Below are 18492 nucleotides of genomic sequence, written 5' to 3'. Positions count from 1 at the left end.
GTCACATAGACCTATTAGTGGGCGGGGAAGACCTTCCTATTCCATTAACATTACAGCAAACCTTGAAATGCTATTTAAATCCTATTCTTAGTTATATCCTCCTCAGTTCAGTTTATTGACTATTTGCCTTGTCGCTCCAAGACAGAATGTACTGACATGATGAGTTGTACAGACAAGCTACATGCTAAAACCTAAGCTATATGTAGTCTTCAGGCATTTCCCCCTTTCCATATGCATGGTTAAGCCAGTCTCTTAAATCAGCAATCTGAAAACTTTTTTTTGACTGTGTACCCCATCTGTATAAACAAAAAACGAAGCCTCACTGGAGACTTTTGTCTCCCCCATAGGTATATATTTACTTTTAATGAATTTTATACCTGCAATACCTTATTACTGTTTATTCACATTATAAAACTTACCCAATAAGAAAATTTAAAAGAATGAGATAATGATGAAATATTTGATCCTAAAATCAGTTGGAGCCCCTGGAATTTTTTGAGTAGGGGGATTGCACAATCAGGGCTGTAATGGACTGAAGTGAAGAAAGACTGGAGGAAAGGAAATTTTAATTAAAAGGCTGTTGCAGCAATCCATGTGAGAGGTGATGAGGCATGAACTAGCTTGGTGGTTGTGAGAGTAGAGAAGAAGGGAGAGACACAAGAAGCGTTGTGGAGGGAAAAAGGACAAGATGACCTGTGATTAGAAATAGGGCGGTAAGGAAAGGGAGGAGTCACACATAACACTAAAATCCCAAATCAGGGGGTAACTAGAAAGGTAGCAGTGTCTGCTACAATAAGAGGGAGTGCTGGAAGTGGGGCATATTTGGAAAGTAAGATATTAATGTGCAGAAGTCTTCAGTGCATACTGCAACTCAGACGTACCTGATCATTTTGTGTAACAGAATGCGTAGAAGCACAGATAGATTTCTCTTCTCCCTACAGGACTGACTAGTGTTGTTTGCAACAAGAGAGACGGGATACTTTGGGGAGAGGTGGGAAGGCTCCTTGAGGAGGAAATTTGTTACTCCATCATCTCTAGCACCTAGCCCAATGCATGTACGTAAGCAAAATTTTATTTGATTATCTTTAAATTCTAATTCTACTGCTTTACTGCCCTTGCTACCTTGAGGAAACTTGAGCTCTTGTGGCCCTCGTTTATCTCATCTATAAAAATGAGAGATAAGGTGAGGGTACTAGGTCTGGTCTCTTCCAACTCCATATACATTATGGAGTTCATGATCCTATGAGGTAAGCTGGCCTTTGGGTGATGGAGGGACGGTAGAATTGGAATGCACTTTGATTTTGGATGTGTTCAGTTTGAGGTGCTAGTGGGGATATTTAGGTGGAGATCAGCAGCAAATGATCACAAATGTAAGGGTCTTTTGCTTAGATGAGAGATCAAGGTTGGAGTTAGATTTGAATGTCATACCCATAGAAATCATATGATAGTGTTACTATTGTACAATACCTCTTCCTTATTTAAAGAGTACATGTTGATAGCCATACTGGAGAAGGAAATCATTAAGCTGGGGGAATGCATTTCTGTTCCAAGTTTCATGATGAATACAATATTCCTTAGAAATCTTTCACTGAAGAAAAGCATTTTAAAAAGAAGGCAAAGAGGCAGAGGGGAATGAGGTTGGAAGGTGAAAGAACATGTTGGTTGTTATCCTTTGTTCTTGAAGATGACCAAAATGTTATCACTAAGCTAAAGACAAGTGTCAATGTGTCTGACTTTGGCTGCTCAGATCAATACGAGCTCGGAATGCTCTATCACAGGTCGGGCACAAATAGTCCACGTGAACATTTGGGGTGAATTCTCCAAATTTGTGCATTCTGCATTTCCTTCAAGCTGTTTCAATTCTGCTTTGCTCATAGAACACAGCACCTTCTCTGATGTGGGCATGCCATGCTGAGCAGTCCTGTGCCAGTGTCTCCTAGTCACACAATCAATTCCAAAGTTCTTGAGAGAGACCTTGAGAGTGTCCTTGTTTCGCTTCTTCTATCCACCATGTGAATGCTTGCCCTGTATGAGTTCTCCATAAAACAGTCTTTTTGGCAAGCTTATGTTTTGCATTCGAACAACGTGGCCAGCCCATTGGAGTTGCCCTCTTTGAAGAAGAGTTTGAATGCTTGACAGTTTAATTCAAGTAAGGACCTCAGCATCTGGTGCCTTATCCTGCCAGGAGATCATCAGAATCTTCCTAAGACAATTCAAATGGAAGCGATTCAGTTTCCTGGAATGGTGTTGGTAGACTGTCCAGGTTTCACTGGCATGCAGCCCTGAGGTCAGCGCCATGGCTCTCTAGACCTTCAGTTTGGTAGTCAGGCTAATACCTCTTCTCTCCCATACTTTCCTTTGAAGCCTCTCAAACATTTGGCTAGCTCTGGCAGTCTGTGCATTAACTTCATTATCAATGTGTACATCCCTGGAAAGTACACTACCAAGGTAAGTGAACTTATCCACAGCATTCAGAACTCCTCCATTTAACAATTAACACCAAGAAAACACAAGTCAGCCACCACCACATCATCCATACATGGAACTGTCAGTTACAGCAAATGGAGAAGTTTAGAATGCTGTGGATAAGCTCACTTACCTTGATGGTGCACTTGACAGAGTGACCTAGAGAAGGAAAGAGAAAAGACTACTATACCATTTCAGTTGCAGAGTAGGAATGATGCTTTTTCTGTTGAAGGGGAGAAGCTGGACCATTCCTAGAAGTACCTTCCTTTGTTCAAAGATTGTAGATAGCCACAGGTGCCAGCCATCTCCTCATGATCAAAGGAAAAAGGGAGCAGAGATAATGACTGCTGGCTCCCAGCAGCTCCTGGGTAGATACTTTTTTTTTTTAAAAGCAATTGGGGTTAAGTACCTTGCTCAAGGTTACACGGCCAGTTATTTTGTGTGGGTGTTAAGTATCTGAGGCCGGAACTTATCCCAGGTCTCCCGATTCTGGGGCTGGCCCTCTAACCCACTGCACCTGGCCACCTCTATAGACACTGATTATAGCATTTTGTTAGCTTAATAAACACTCCCACATTTCCCAGATCTGATATTTAGGAACCTAAAAGTGAGGGAAGGAGGGCAGGAACCATAGGAGATAGTTTTTTGGTGAAGATCAGTGAAGGGTAAAACAGAAGCAATGCTTTCATGAAAATGGGCTACAAATCACCTAGACAGAAGGGAGAATTAATTGAGGTGTTGGAGAAAGAAATTGCAAACTTGCCGTGATAATAGCAGGCATTTATATGATGCTTTAAATACTTTATAGATGTATGATACTGTAATGATGGGGTTGTTCATTTGGATATCTGCTAATGCTCTCTTAAGCAAAATCAAAAGCATCTAATGAACATCTGGCTTATCTTTATGGTAGTTTCATTCTTCAAGACCTGGAGAAATAGCAGCTGGGTGCTGTAGTGAATGGGACTGGAATCAGGAAGACCTGAGTTCACTTCTTATTTCTTAAATTACCTGATTCTTTGATTGAAATAATGCCTTTCAAAATAATGACATTAGGGTGGCAAGAGGGAAAAAAGGCTGATACAGAGGTTGAAAAGAAGCATTTATTAAGCATTTACTAAGTGCTAGGCACAGTACTAAGTGATAGGGATACAAATACAAGCATAGAACAAAGTCCCCTCTCTTGGAGCTTCAAAATAGATGACAATATATGACACAAATGGGAGATGGAGAGGGGGTGGAGAGAATACGGGATCTGAGGGAGGGACTTTATTTTGAAGTCCATCAAGGTAAGTAAGTACAGGGCTTGAGAAAGGAGAGGGGAATGAAGGCAGATGGCTTTGACCTTTCCATAAAATGGAGGGTCTAGTAGAGACTCACCAGTGGGGGAGAAGTGGATTGGTATAGGGCCATGCAGAGGGATATTTCAGGGTAAGCAGACTACATGAGTGGTAGTATTTTCTTGGACGATGGGGTCCTAGGCACTGAGGAAAGTTCTAGGATGAGATATCAGTAGAGACATGATTTTGAAGTCTAGAAAGTCAGAAACAGGAAGAAGTAGGAACAGAATCCAAGCTGTTATCCCTACATATTTCCATATTGTAGGAATGAGCAGTAATGGAATTGTTTATCAGAAACATCCAAGTCATGATAGCGTATTATTCTTGCAGATTCTTCTCTATTTTCCACAAAGTGAGGCTGCCTGTTATGTGTGTTTCAGTTTGAGAAACATAACAGTGCAGAAAACATGGAACCTTGCTTGTTTATTAAAAGTAGGGAGTTTTCAGAATGGTGGAATTGCCTAGCAGTAAAACAGCACTGAAAGATCCAAAAGGATGAGACCTGGGCCAAGCCTATCGGAGTTGGTAATTAGGGTATAGATCAATAGATTTTCTGTTGTGTAGTGGAAACTGAAGCTACCGTAATTTTAAGGATAGAATGGGAGAGTCATGGCAGTAAGTGGTCAAGGAGAGTTCCTAGAAGACTATGTGAAGTAGTATAGTAGTGTAATGATTAAATTCAGTAGCTAATTGTTTAGCTATGCCCTTGGAATAACATATTTTAAAAGTGACATCTTAACTTTGAATATTTATTTTGATATTTCCTAACTTAAATTCAGATTATTAGAAGATGATAATAAGCTTGCTACAAAAATATTAATTTTAAGTTAAGTAGTAGTTTATCCTTGTTTATGTGTGTATTTTTATTATTTGTGCATAAGATATTTACCATGCCACCTGTAAAGAAAAAAGGACTTGCCCTTTGACCAAGAGATTCACTAATTCTCTGGGAGTTTTTCCTGTTCCTTCTGTCTTTAAAGGGAGTTGCCAGGTCCTTGAAAAATGCTGGCTTTGCAAAACTACCAAGCATTCCTTGTTTGGTCATAGGGGGACTGAACCTAAATTAGGATCCTTATTGTATAACTACTTTATCATTTTTTTTTAGTATAGTATTCTTGTCCTAGTTATAGGTTCTTGATTTATAAACCTCAAAGTGCTATATAAATATGAATTTACTCAATTAGTACTTGTCCTTATTGTATTGGTGGTTATAGTTATAACCTCTAAGACTTGCTATTTTGATGAATATACTAAAAAAATGTTTGTTAATTGATGATTTATATGAAGCCATAGTTGTCATGACAACCAGATTCACAGATGACAAAAGCTGGGGGAGGGGGAGGTGACATTGAAGGGCAAAATCAAGATCTAAAATTTTTTTTGACATGCCGCAGTATTGGTTTGAGTCTAGTAAGATGAAGTTTAGTAGGTATAAATAAACATTTTCCACTTGGTTTCTCATGTGTGTATTGGACCTAAGGGTTTTTTAAAGGTTTTTTCCAACTCAGAGTCTATATTACAGAGGCCAAAGGGAGGAAAGAATTTGAAGAAGGGTTTGTCAAGCAGAGTTATGTGTAACAGTTGAAGTTGAATGAACACTTGAGGACAAGTCGTTGGCAGTTTAGAGGTTATCGATAGATAGATATCCTTAAAGTTCCATTCCTTACAATAGTAAGGATGGAATTGAGATTGAAAAGGGTCAAAATGGGATTTTTTTAAACTGTAGAAGAGTATCTTGTTCATTTTTTCCATTGACATCTTTGACCTGCCATCTTTTCTTTGACTTGCTCACCTCACTCAGCATCAATTCACGTAGTCTTTCCAGGTTTTTCTGAAACCTACCTACTCATCATTTCTTATAGAACAGTAGTATTCCATTATGTTCATATACCACAACTTGTTCGGTAATTCCCCAATTAATAGGCATCCCCTCAATTTTCAATTCTTGGCTGCCACAAAAAGAGGTGCTATAAATATTTATGTACATGTGTCAGCCATGGCTTTTGACAAAGTTATTTTCTTACCTAAGTCTTCTTATGGTTTAACAGTAAGAGTAGCAATTCATGTTTTAGATCTGGGTTAAATCATCGGTATTGTCTCTTGTGCCTTTAACTGTGCAACTCCTTGCCCTACACTGTTCTTTGAAAAATGAATCATTATCACTTCCACGTACGTCTTTGCATTTGCCAGTTGCATTTATTATCGTGGTTTTGACTTGATCATTTGTCAAAGAACGAGAGACTTTATTTTAATATTTTTTTTCCGCTTCCCTGATTTAAAGGGAATACTCAGGAGTTTTTGGTCCATAGTCTCCATAAACTATTAGAAATGTTCTTCTGCAATCTGAAGAATTTATTGTTGGTGCTCCTTTTTGTTAAATTCAGTTTTCTAGTACTGTATTGTATTTTAAACCAAATGAGATTCTAGATATAAAAGCACTGTAGAAAGTATGTAACATTAGACAAGTTATTTGGGGATTCCCATTTGCTGTGACCCCCCCAGATTCCACAGCTGTGAGATGAAAAGGCTATATATAGGAGCTTTCTGAGGTCCTTAGCTCTGAGTATAGGAATTGTAGTGTTTAGTTCTACAAGACACAGCATGGTAGAGTGGAATGCACACCATATTGGAATTTGGAGACCTGGATTTGAGTCCCAGCTCTGGCATGCCACTTATTAGCTATCAGACTTTAGGTAAGTCATTTATTAAGACCTCAGTCATTTTTTTTTTTTCATGTGCAAAGTGAGAGGATTGTACCAGAAAATCTCCTAAGCTCTTTTCCTTAAGGTGATAAAAATGAACCCATTTTAATGTATTATGATACAGACATTAGGATATTGATTGAAGGATAGTGAGAAACCAAATTGATCATAATAACCCAAAATAGAAATTTACAAAATATTATATCAGAATTTTTCCTAATGTCAATTCTCACTGATATAGATTTATTGTTATTCTGCCATTTTCAGTTGTGTTCAATTCTTCTTGATCCCTTTTGGGATCTTCTTGGCAGAGATACTAGAGTGGTTTGCCATTTCCTTCTTCAGTTCATTTTACTGATGATGAAGCTGAGGCAAACAGGGTCAAGTGACTTGTCTAGGGTCACTCAGCTAGTAAATGTCTGAGGCTGGATTTAAAACTCAGTTCTTCCTGACTCCAGACCTGGTAGTATCCACTGTGTCATAGATTACATGACTATTCCTTGCTATTTCATTCAGATTTCTTTTTTGCCCTTTTGTATGTCACTCTTTTCTCTATATCTTCATAACTTTATTCTTTTCTTCATTATGTTCTTTGTTATTGCTTCCATTTCACTTTCCTTATGTTTCATTCCTGTATCTTTCTTGTTTAGACCATGTGGAGGATCCAGCTGGCAGTAGCCACCATGTAGGACCCTACAGGAACCTGATGGTAAGTGCACATGTGTACTTATCAGGCTTCCACTGGGTTCTGTGCTGATCAAGAAGCACCTATATATAGCCTTAGAAATTTAATTGGTCTGTTTCACAAAACCACCCCAGTTTTTTAAAAAAGTACAGAATAAATTCTAAGCATAATGTTTACTTGTGAAATACATAATAATAGATAAAACCAGGTATGTTTACTCCTCATTTTATATGGAGAACTTCTTCCTATGGAGAATGTAGTATATGGTATGGTAGAAGGTAGCATTGGATTTCAAGTCAAGAAATTGACTCCCATTATCTTAATTTGACTTTGCTCCTAATTAGTTGGGCAACCTGACCTGAATTATAACTCTTTCTGGGAAATAGTTTCTAGATCTGAAAAGTAGAAATAATCAAAGAGAGGGAAGGCCCTAAAATTAAGAGCTGTTGGAAATGGTCTGTAGAAGGTAGAATCTTGGTTGGGACTGAAAGGAAGCCAGGGAAGCTGTAGGCAGAGATAAAGAGGGGAGTGAAGTCATGGGGGGACAGTCAGAGAAAATTCCTAGAGCTGAGAGATGGAGTATCTTGTTTTTGGAATATCAAGGAAACCAGTGTCATGGGATTGAAGGGTATGTGATAGGGAGTAAAGTATAAGAAGTTGGAAAGGTGGGAGGGTGCTCTAGGTTATGAAGGACTTTGAACATGAAATAGAAGATAATGTATTTAACCCTGGTGGTGATAGGAAACGACTGAAATTAATGAGATTGGGGTGGGGTGGGGTGGGGTGACAAGGTCACCTTTGTGCTTTAGGGAAATTACTTTGGTGACTAAATGGTAGATGGATTGGAGTAGAGAGAAACTTGAGGCAGACAGGCTGGCTCACCAGTTGGCTGTTATAGTAGTCCAGGTGATTAGAAAACCTCAAAGTGGTAGTTGTATTAGAGGAGAGAAGAGAGCATATTACAAAGGTGAAATTGACAGATCTTGGCCACAGATTGGATATATGGGGCATGAGAGGAGGGAAGGGTTTGGAGGAAAGATAATGAGTTCTGTTTTGGACACGTTTTTAAGATGTCTACTAGACATCCAGTTTGAGATGTCTGACAGACTGTTGGCGATGTGAGATTGAAGGTCAGCAGAGGTTAGGGTAGGATAGGTACATTTAAACATCATCCGCATAGAGATGTGCACTGCAACATGGTGCTATGGATAGAGTTCTGGACTTGAGAGTCAAGAAGACCTGCAGTGTCTATATCTGGCCTTGCTAGCTATGTAGCTCTTTGTTTCAATTTCCTCATCTGTAAAATGAGGATAATGGCAGCTACCTCCCAGGGTTGTTTTATTAAATGAGCTAAGATTTGGAAAGTGCTTAGCACAGTGCCTGGCACACAGCAAGTACTGTGGTGGTGGTGGTGGTGATGATGTAGATGTAGTAGTAGTAGTAGTAGTAGTAGTAGTAGTAGTAGTATCATCATCATCATCATCCATAGGAGTTGATGAGATCATCAAGTGAAGTAGTTTAGAAGGGAAGAGAAGAGTGAAGAGAAGAGAGGGATGAAGAGAGAATGAGGAGTGAGACAGCTGTCATTCTTTTTTGGCGATGAAGAGATCATTGTGAACTTTGGAAAGAGCATTTTGGTGGGACAGAATGGGAATCCAGATTGTAAGGAGTTAAGAAAAGAGTGCTAAGATGGAAGGGGTTATAGTCCACTGCTGACTGGCATTCTATCCATTATACCATCTAGTATATGTGTGAGGTGTGGTAAATGCCAAATACTCAGAAAATAAAATCGATTTGATTTTTGACAGACAAATTACTGATATGGGAGTCGCTCTTGATTAAGCTGTTTAAAGTCAGTCCAAAAGCACTTAGAACAAAGATAAAAATTAATAGATAGCTATGAGTAAAAAATGGGAAGAAAAAGAGTTTCATGAAACTGTTCCAGCTTGACGTATTCAGATATGTTTATATCGATACTGAAAGATGGGGAATTAATTAGCATTGATTATGATGATTTCATATTGAAGTTTAACTCATATAAATCATTTGCCATAAAGACAAAAAAGATTAAAAACTGTTTTTTCAGTCAGCAAACACAATTTATTTGCCAAGTGGCGAGAGATGACTGCTAAGAGAAATGCTGATTTAGAAAACAAATTTAAAAAATCTTATGGATGATGATAGAAGATCAAGTACTTCATAAAACCAAAACCATGAAGGAAAAATCAGCCTGATGAAAACTTGGTAAGCGATCCAATGAAACAAAGTCATCTTGGCATATAATAAGCACATTATAAGTGTCTGTTCACAAATTTAGGGATAAAACTGGAAGGGTAAAAGATGAAAATAAATCTACAATATCCTAAAAAAATTTTATTGATATATTTTGTTTTTATATCACCTTCATTTTCAAATATATCCCTACTTGTCCTTACTCAGGTAACCATCTTATGTAATAAAGAATAAAAAAGAACACCCCAAAAGCAGTTCATTGAAACTAACCAGCATATCAACCTAGCCTGACCCTGTGTGTATATATTTAAAAAATATTTTTATTTTGTTAAATATTTACCAATTAGACTTTTAAAAATTAACATTTAAAAATTTTTTGAGGTTCAAATTATTTCTTTTTCTCATGTCCTCCCAACCCCTCTTGAGAAGGCAAGGCATTATGATATTGATTATACATGCAAGGTCATGCAAAACATTTCCACGTTAGCCATGTTGCAAAAGAAAATGAACACAAACGTCCTTTAGAATTGTTTTGAATCATTATTTGATCAGAGTAGCTAAATCTTTCACAGATAATCATCATTACAATATTGTTAGTACTGTGTTCATTGTTCTCCTAATTCTGCTCACCTCACTTTAAATCAGTTCATTTAAGACTCCCTGGGTGTTTCTGAAACTTTCCTGCTTGTTATTTCTTATACCATAATACTACTTCATCACACTTATTTCTCCCATTTCCCAGTTAATGGGCGTCTCTTCAGTTTCCAGTTCTTTGCTTGCACAAAAAGAGCTTCTAGAAATATTTTTGCACAAATAGGACCTTTTCCTTTTTTTTCGGGGGGTGGGGATCTCTTTGGAATATAGACATTGTAATGGTATTGCTGTGTCAAAGGTAAGTTTTATAACCCGTTAGGCATAGTTCCAAATTATTCTCCAGAATGGTTGGACCAGTTCACAACTCTATCAACACTGTATTAATGTCTCAATTTTTCCATGTGTCCTCCAGCATTTGTCATTTACCTTTTCTGTCATGTTAGCCTTACCTTTTCTGTCATGTTAGCCAATCTGATAGGTGTGAGGTGCTATCTCAGAGTTACTTGAATTTAGTGATTTAGAGCATTTTTTATGTGGCTATAGGTAACTTGATTTTTTTCCTGAAAACTACCTGTTCATATCCTTTGACCATTTATCATTTGGAAAATGGCACTTATTTCTTTTATAAATTTAAATTTTATAAACTTAGGTATAGATTTTAGAAATGAGGCCTTTATCAGAGAAACTTGCTGTAAAAATTTCCCTCCATTTCCTTTTTTTTTCTTCTGATTTTAGCTGCATTAGTTTTGTTTGTACAAAAACCTTTTAATTTCATATAATTAAAATTACTCCTTTTACTTCCCATCATCCTTTCCATTTCTTGTTTGGTCATAAACTCTTCCTTTTATCCATAGACTTGACAGGTATATTTTTCCATGTTTCCCTAATTTACTTAGGATATCACCCTTTATATATAAATCATTTCTCCATTTTAATCTTATTTTTGTATACATTGTGAGATGTTGGTTTGTGCCTAGTTTCTGCCAAACTGCTTTCCAATATTTCCATTATTTTTCGTCAGATGTCAAGTATTTGCCCCATTAGATATTTGGGTTTATCAAATACTAGTTTGCTATCGTCATTTACTACCGTGTATATGTATATATATATATATATCTGTTCCACTGATCCACTTACTACTTAGCCAGTACCAGATTGCTTCAATGATTACCTATTTGTAATACAATTTGAAATCTTGATCCATTAGGCCACCTTCCTTCATGTCCCCCCCCCCCCCCCATTCTTTGATATTCTTGGCCTTTTCTTCTTCCAGATGAATTTTGTTTTATTTCTTTCTGGTTCTATAAAATAATTCTTTGAGGGGCTGCTAGGTGGTGCAATGAATAGAACACCGGCCCTGGAGTCAGGAGGACCTGAGTCAGGAGAACCTGAGTTCAAATCCGGCCTCAGACACTTAACACACACACAAAAACCTAGCCTTGTGACCTTGGGCAAGTCACTTAACCCCAATTGCCCTCCAAAAAACCAAACCAAAATAAAATAAAAATAATTCTTGGATAGGCTGATTGGTATGGCACTGAATAAGTAAATTAACTTGGCAAAAAATTGTTGTTTTTATTATATTGGTTTGGCTTACTCATAAGCAATTAATATTACTCTAATTGTTTAGTTATTTATTTGGGTGAAGTGTTTTGTGATTATGTCTCTGGGTTTGTCTTTGCAGGTAGACTCCCAAGTTGTGTGTGTGTGTTTGTATTTGTGTATTTCTTTATGTGTTTGTTTGATACATATACACATATAGTGTGTGTGTATATTTGTAGACATAAATATGCAAACATATAAATGTATATGCACGCAAATAGATAGATGCTAACACACATAGAGTGTCCCACATTTCATAGTCCCTGACTTTTGCAAAGAAGTAAGAGGTGCATTTTCTCATCTCTTCTTCAAGGCCAAGGTTAGCGTTCATCTACATAGCATTCATGTTGATTTAGGATCAGTGGTCGGTGTGGGGCTTGTTCTTTCCACTTTTGTTATTGTAGTCATTATGCTTATTGTTTCTTCATTCTGTTCATTTCATTTTGCATTTGTTCATATAATTGTATGCTTTTTCTGAAATCTTCATGTTTGCCATTTCTTATGGTGCAGTAACATTCCATTATACCCAAGCCAGACCACAATTTGGCTAGCTCTTCTCCAATTACTGGGCATCTGCTTTGTTTGCAATTCTTTACTACTAGAAATGCTCTGCTACAAATATTTTTTGTAAAAAGATTTTTAACGTCAGTCCTTTTCACCATCCAGAACAACTGTACTTTTAACGTGCAGATTTGAATGTGCTTATAGATGAAGCAGAAATTGCACTTAAGGTAAAGAATGTGGGAAAAGCAGCTGGACCTAGACCAACTAGACACAGGGGAATCTGATGAAAGGAACATAATTTTGAGGGTGTTGAGGAATCAATTTGCAAAATATCTAAAGGAGAGAAAGATACCAGACTTGGAAGAAAATCTCATATCTTACTGTGAATAAAAGAATGACCAGTGAATGCTAACTGCCAACCCATACACCTATTTTTTTCCTATCATTCCAAAATGTTAGTGAAATTATTCTACGCAAATATATATATTTATATATATTTTATATATATATAAACAAATATATATATAAATATATATATAAACAATATATAAACAAATTCTGTATTTGTTATAAATATGTTAGAAAGTTAAAAGGAACACTTGTTTATTACATCATATAATTAAAGATACTGAGAAATAAGATTTCACTCTGTATTTGTTGATTGCATTTGATTCAGTGGGGTAAATCACTGTCTTAAAGAAATTGTCTCTTCTAACTTGGTACCTCTCAGTATGCCTCCCATATAGTTCAAAATTCTACCAGATTCCCTAAAAATTAAATTAGTAGAGATTACCTTTTTTTTGACAACCCAATGATCACATAAAATAATGAGATAGATGTATGCTTTTGCAAGGTATTCTCCAGTGTCTTGGAGAAGATCCAACATAGGGTCCAAGTTGAAAATAGATTCCTTGTAAAAGGTAAGGTTCTATAGTTAATTTTCTTTGTGAGTGACATCGTGGAACATTGAAAATGGTCCTGGATGAGAGCCATAATCATGCAAGAGCAAAGTGGCACAGTGAATAGAATGCTTATTATCCTGAAATCAGGAAGACCCATCTTCCTGAGTTAAAATCTGGTCTCAGACATTTTATTGGCTGTATGTCCCTGGGCAAGTTACTTCACCCTGTTTGCCTCAGTTCCCCCATTTTTCAAATGAGGTGGAGAAAAAAATGGCAAGCTACTCTAGTATCTTTGCCAGGAAAACTCCAAAGGGGGTCACTAAGAGTTGGACATGACTCAAGAGTAACAACCACATAGGAAAAAACGAATTGGATGAAATATGCTTGTTGTCCAGACTATGTGTGGTTGGATGGATAACCTGTAGAATTCCTCATCTATCAGCTTAACATTTTTTACATTGTTGTTATATATCTGCAAGTCATGAAAGACTTCTGTTTCTAAAAAGAGAAACTATATCTACCCAAAGGAAAATGGAGAGTTGGATGGAGGGACAAGTGCAGGTCGCAATACATTACAAATACATTTTATAGGAGAATTGGAGTAAAGGATATTATCAAAGGAATAATTGATCAAAGAAGAATATTGTAAGAAGGAAGACAGCTTTATAGGTCCCATTAATATCCCACTTAACATCTGTAAAAACCAAGGAAAGCTCCAGCTTGGGTGAATTTTCTTGGGAAGGTATGTATAAGTCCTGGTACTTGGGTTGCATTCTGTATGGCTGAATGCATGAATGAATGAAGTATTCATATTGGTGAAATCAGTGATCTTGTTTAGTTGAATAATTTGCATTTATATCCCAAGTTAGGATCAGAGCCCTATTAGTAGTTCATTCTACTGGTAGTCACCATCTCTTAGAGTTGAAATGAGGTTATCCTATAGCTATTGGAATTGGCTTTTTTAGTGTTTAGGGATTTCTCTGGACTTAAGAATTAGTATCTTATTTGACTGTATACACATACACACATTATAAGAGACTGACATGTTTTCAGTGAAATAAATTGGTCAAGCCTGTGGATTGGTCCTTTTGGTTATTTTAAGAAAGGTTTGATAAACCTGTTAGATATAGGCTTCATCTCTATGCTTCTAAAGTGATAATACATGACATTCCAAATATTTATCTTTTGAAGTAATAATAACTTTTTGTATATTATTATAGATATTCTAACAGAGTATTTACTATGTGCTAAATGCTACTACTATGCTAAACACTTAATTTTTATTTCATTTAGTCTTTATAACAATCCTGGTAGGTATCTGCCATTGTTATCCCCATTTAACAGATGAGATGAGGAAGCTGAGGTGAAACTGGCTTTCTCAGGGTTACACAGCTTATAAAATGTCTAAGGCTGGATTCGAACTAAGGGCTAACTGACTCCGGGCCTGGCACTCTATTCACTGTACCAATTCACTGCTAGGCAAATCATTGGGGGTGGGGTGGGGAATCGCACACACTATTTTGAAGTGGAAAAAAAATTGTGTCTGTATATATTTGGAGTTCCATATCTGCTAGATTAATAATTCTACTTTCAAATATTTAATGAGTCTTAACATATGGAACATATTTTGTATTTGAGATAGTTACGTTTTCCTCTCAGAGTATTCCCCTCAGTGCTATTTTTGAAGTGTTTTTTCTCCTAAAGAAAACCTAATAGTTTCAGCTTTTTGTGTAATGGTTATTTTTATTTCCATTTCTTAAAACTTCTGATATACTTTGACTTGGGTTAATATGAGTTATAGTACTGAAGTATGCTTTATTTTGTTAATATAAATATATAAATCATCATACTGAGTCTTCTACAATTTAAAGTCTTTTCCTTTTCCTCACTTATAATAATTTAAAACGAGCTCACAGAAACTGATTTTCACCTGATAAAAGTTTGAATATGACTTACCATGTTTTTCATCAATGTTCAGTTGTGACTTGTGGGCCCAGTCTTAGCTTTATGTCTAAATTTTCTTCTTCATTTTGAAAGTAAGTGTATTTGTTATTCTAAATACTTGACATATTCAGAAATGACCTACATTTAGAGGGAGTACGCTCTTGTTCCCGATTAATATAATGGGATTGCATTGTTGATTTATTAGCAAACTCCCAGTGTTGCTTTGATAGTTGGTGAATGCAAAGCTGTCATCGATGTTTATTATGACCTCTGACTGTGGCCACAACTAAAGAGTCTTGGTACTGTACACCTAAGTGCTTAATCAAGGCTATTTCCTGGGTATCTGCAGTAGGGAATAATGGGAAGGTGTGATTCTAGGCATTGATATGTATATGAGTGGACTCAGTATAGTCCAGATCATGTAATATATGCATTGAAGCATGATGGGTCATATTATACTTGACTCTTCTTGTCTTCTGAGAAATGGACAGTCTATACTTTTCTTTTTAGTATGCCATTTGTAAAGAATGTTCTTCAGCATGCATTTCTTAAATGCCCACTCTGGTGCAAGGTCTGTTGTGGCCCAAGAGAAGTCAAGATGAAAACCAGGCACTTGGATTTCATTCTGTTTGAGTGATATGATAGAACACAATAGATAATTTATGATTATGGAGGAGGTAAAGGGCACTAATATATTTTCACATATTAGGTAGCGTGGCAATGAGCTATGAGTTTTTTAGATTTTTGGCAAAGGATTTTGATTCTCACAGCAGACAAGGAAGCCTTTAGGCTTTATGCAATTATTAGTTAAAATGAAACCAGTAACGTTAAGTGTATCATTTGTCAAAAAATAATTATTTGGTCAAATTCTTTTGTTTTGATGATACATTTTGATCAGTGGTAGATCATAATGTCAAAATAATCATATATATAGTTTAGGTTTGCCCATGTGGTTTAGAAGGGCCTTTTTAATCAGAAAAAAAATATATTGTAAAACTTTTAAAACCAATAGACTTTATATGCAAAATGGAGACATAGGGAAATTATTAAATGCATAGAATTGAAATAAAATGAAGAATCCTGTTTCCCTTAAGCAATATTCCTTTTCTCACATCTCCCCTTGCTCCCTTCCTCCCTCCTGCCCCCACTTACCAAACAGCCAAGTCCAAGAAAAGCCAAAGAGTTTTATCTTTGAGTTGAGAGACTCATGGGCTCTAGTTAGTAATTTGGAAAGAGAAAAGGTGCTAGAGAGAAGATCAGAGAATGAATTGGTAATAAATTAGAAATAGATTGAGTTCATTGTCCTGTAGGAAAAAAAAAGTGGTTAAATCCATCAGCAAATCTTTGAGAGGACTGGAGTAGATTGTAAGAAGTATTAAGTTTTATTTTAATTATTTAAAATTTTTTTCTTTTTTATTATGAACTTAACATCAATAAATATGAACTTTTTATTATAGTCTAAACAGAAGGATTTTGTATGAAACTGAATTTGTTTAATTTTGAATGTGTAGATAACATTTCACATAGTACTTAAACAATATTTATTTAATTTCTGAGAGAATCCAAAGAATTTCTCAGTTACCTGAAAGAATCTTCATATGTTTACACAATATTATCCTCCCTTTTTTTCTTTGAAGGAGAATATTCATAATTTTTTATGAATCTTTTAAAATTAGTATTTTTAAATAGTGTTAAGTATTTTTTAACTTGCCGTGTTCTTTGTATCTCTGCAAAATTAGGTTCCCAGAAACTTATATTTTTCTAGACTTATTATTCTACCAGTAAGCCAGTATTTTGTTTTGTGTGATAGAATAATAATCGATATCTTGTCCAACTCTGTAGCTAACTAGCTTGTGTTTCCTAGCCCTGGTTCTTAACATGTTGCTCAGGGACTTCTAAGAGTTCTGTCATTTGTCACAGAAAGGAGAGAACTCTGAAGTTGGAGTCAGGAGATCTGGGTTCTAACCTAGTTCTTTTCATTAACTCTAGAAACTGCTTTATTTACTCAAATGAAGAAAACTTTGTAAATCTTAAGCTGCTGCAAAAACAGTGCTGAGAAAAGATCTGGTGATTCCTTGAAATCTGGCAGGGAAGGTTTAGGAAGGGAACATTAAGCAAATTCCACCAAATGGTAGTACTTGTCCTGGAAACAAAACACTATGAGGCATGAAGAAAGAGAAATAGAATATGAAATGAGGAGTTGGGAGGTTGGGGAACTAGAACATACCAAATCCCACTCATTAAACTTAGTTTAGGAGTATATCATATTTTCTTTCCATTATGAACATGTTATATTTCTTTATTGAATATTTATCTTAATGCTTTTAATTTATTCTTTTTATTTACCAGAAACATTGTATTTATAATTCTCTCTTCTAAAGTGTTTGCTTTCTTTTCCAGTGTGATATGATATCACTAAAACATGCATTTAGCTTTCTCAGAATACCGTCTTCACATTAGTTAATGAAATACTGAATTATAGTGAACCCAAAGTAGTCTCCTTTGGGACCCTTTGAATGCCTTGCAATTTGATAGTGAATTATTCATAATAATTCTGCATTTGATCTTGGAACCTATTGTGCTCTTTTCAGCTCAACTGAATCTGTATTTCTGTAGTTTCATTTTGACAGTTGCAAGTAACTGTACCTTAACCCCAAAGTACCCAAGTTTATTCTGTTTTCTAAGTAACTAAGTTGATATCCTGTGAAAACCATATTAAGAAAAAACTAACCCCCCCAAATTACCAGTATCAAAAATGAAAAAAGTGAGTGTACCACCAATGAAGATGAAATTAAAACAATTTTTAGCAATCAGTTTGGTCAATTCTATGCCAGTAAAACTGGCATTTTAGTGAAATAGATGAATATTTCCAAAAATATAAGTTACCCAGCTTAACTGGAAATAGAATACTTAACCCAGTATAAGAAAAATAAATTGAACAAGCCATCAATGAATATCCTAAGAAAAAATCCCTAGGACCAGATGGATTTACAGGTGAATTTTGCCAGACATTTAAAGAATCCCAATACCATATAAACTATTTGAAAAAAAAAAAAAAAGATAAGGAAGGAGTCCTACCAAATAACTTTTAGGACACAAATATCATTTTAATATCTAAACCAGGAAGAGCAAAAACAGAGAAGAAAATCTACAGACCAGTTTCCTTAGAATATTGATGCAAAAATGTTATTTTTTAATAGAATTTTATTTTTTCCAATTACATGTAAAGATTGTTTTCAACATTCATTTTTTAAGTAAGATTTTGGGTTGCAAATTTTTTATCCCTTCTCCCTCCCCAGACAGGAATCTAATATAGGTTATACATGTGCAGTTATGTTCAACATACTTCCACATTAGTCATGTTGTGAAAGAAGAAACAGAAGAAAAGGGAAAAAAACAAAAAAAGGTGAAAATTAGTATGCTTCGGTTTGCATTCAGACTCCATAGTTCTTTCTCTGGATGTGGATAACATTTTCCATCATGGATCTTTTGGAATTGTTTCGGATCATTGTAGTGCTGAG

The 18492-nt window shown here is 35.9% G+C and overlaps 1 protein-coding gene across 11 annotated transcripts in view; it reads left to right on the top strand.

Annotated features, from left to right (window-relative positions):
- PRDM2 (PR/SET domain 2) overlaps positions 1 to 18492 on the top strand; it is a 216475-nt gene that overhangs the window by 117958 nt on the left and 80025 nt on the right. The window contains exons 1-2 of one of the 11 annotated variants that reach the window (XM_069079256.1): positions 5546 to 6499; positions 7159 to 7217. The exons of 7 other annotated variants lie outside the window; for them this stretch is intronic. The gene's annotated coding sequence lies outside the window, so the exon portion shown is untranslated. Of the gene's footprint in view, positions 1 to 945; positions 1056 to 5545; positions 6500 to 7158; positions 7218 to 9279; positions 9438 to 18492 lie in introns of those variants that run through there. 3 more of the 11 variants (XM_069079258.1, XM_069079257.1, XM_069079261.1) reach the window with 3 other exon arrangements.

Source organism: Petaurus breviceps, unplaced genomic scaffold (assembly GCF_028583685.1).
Source record: "Petaurus breviceps papuanus isolate PSGF00001 unplaced genomic scaffold, PetGlider_PUasm1.0 91041, whole genome shotgun sequence".
NCBI lineage: Eukaryota > Metazoa > Chordata > Mammalia > Diprotodontia > Petauridae > Petaurus > Petaurus breviceps.
Note: the sequence above shows the minus strand (reverse complement) of the source record. Positions and strands in the feature narration are given on the sequence as shown.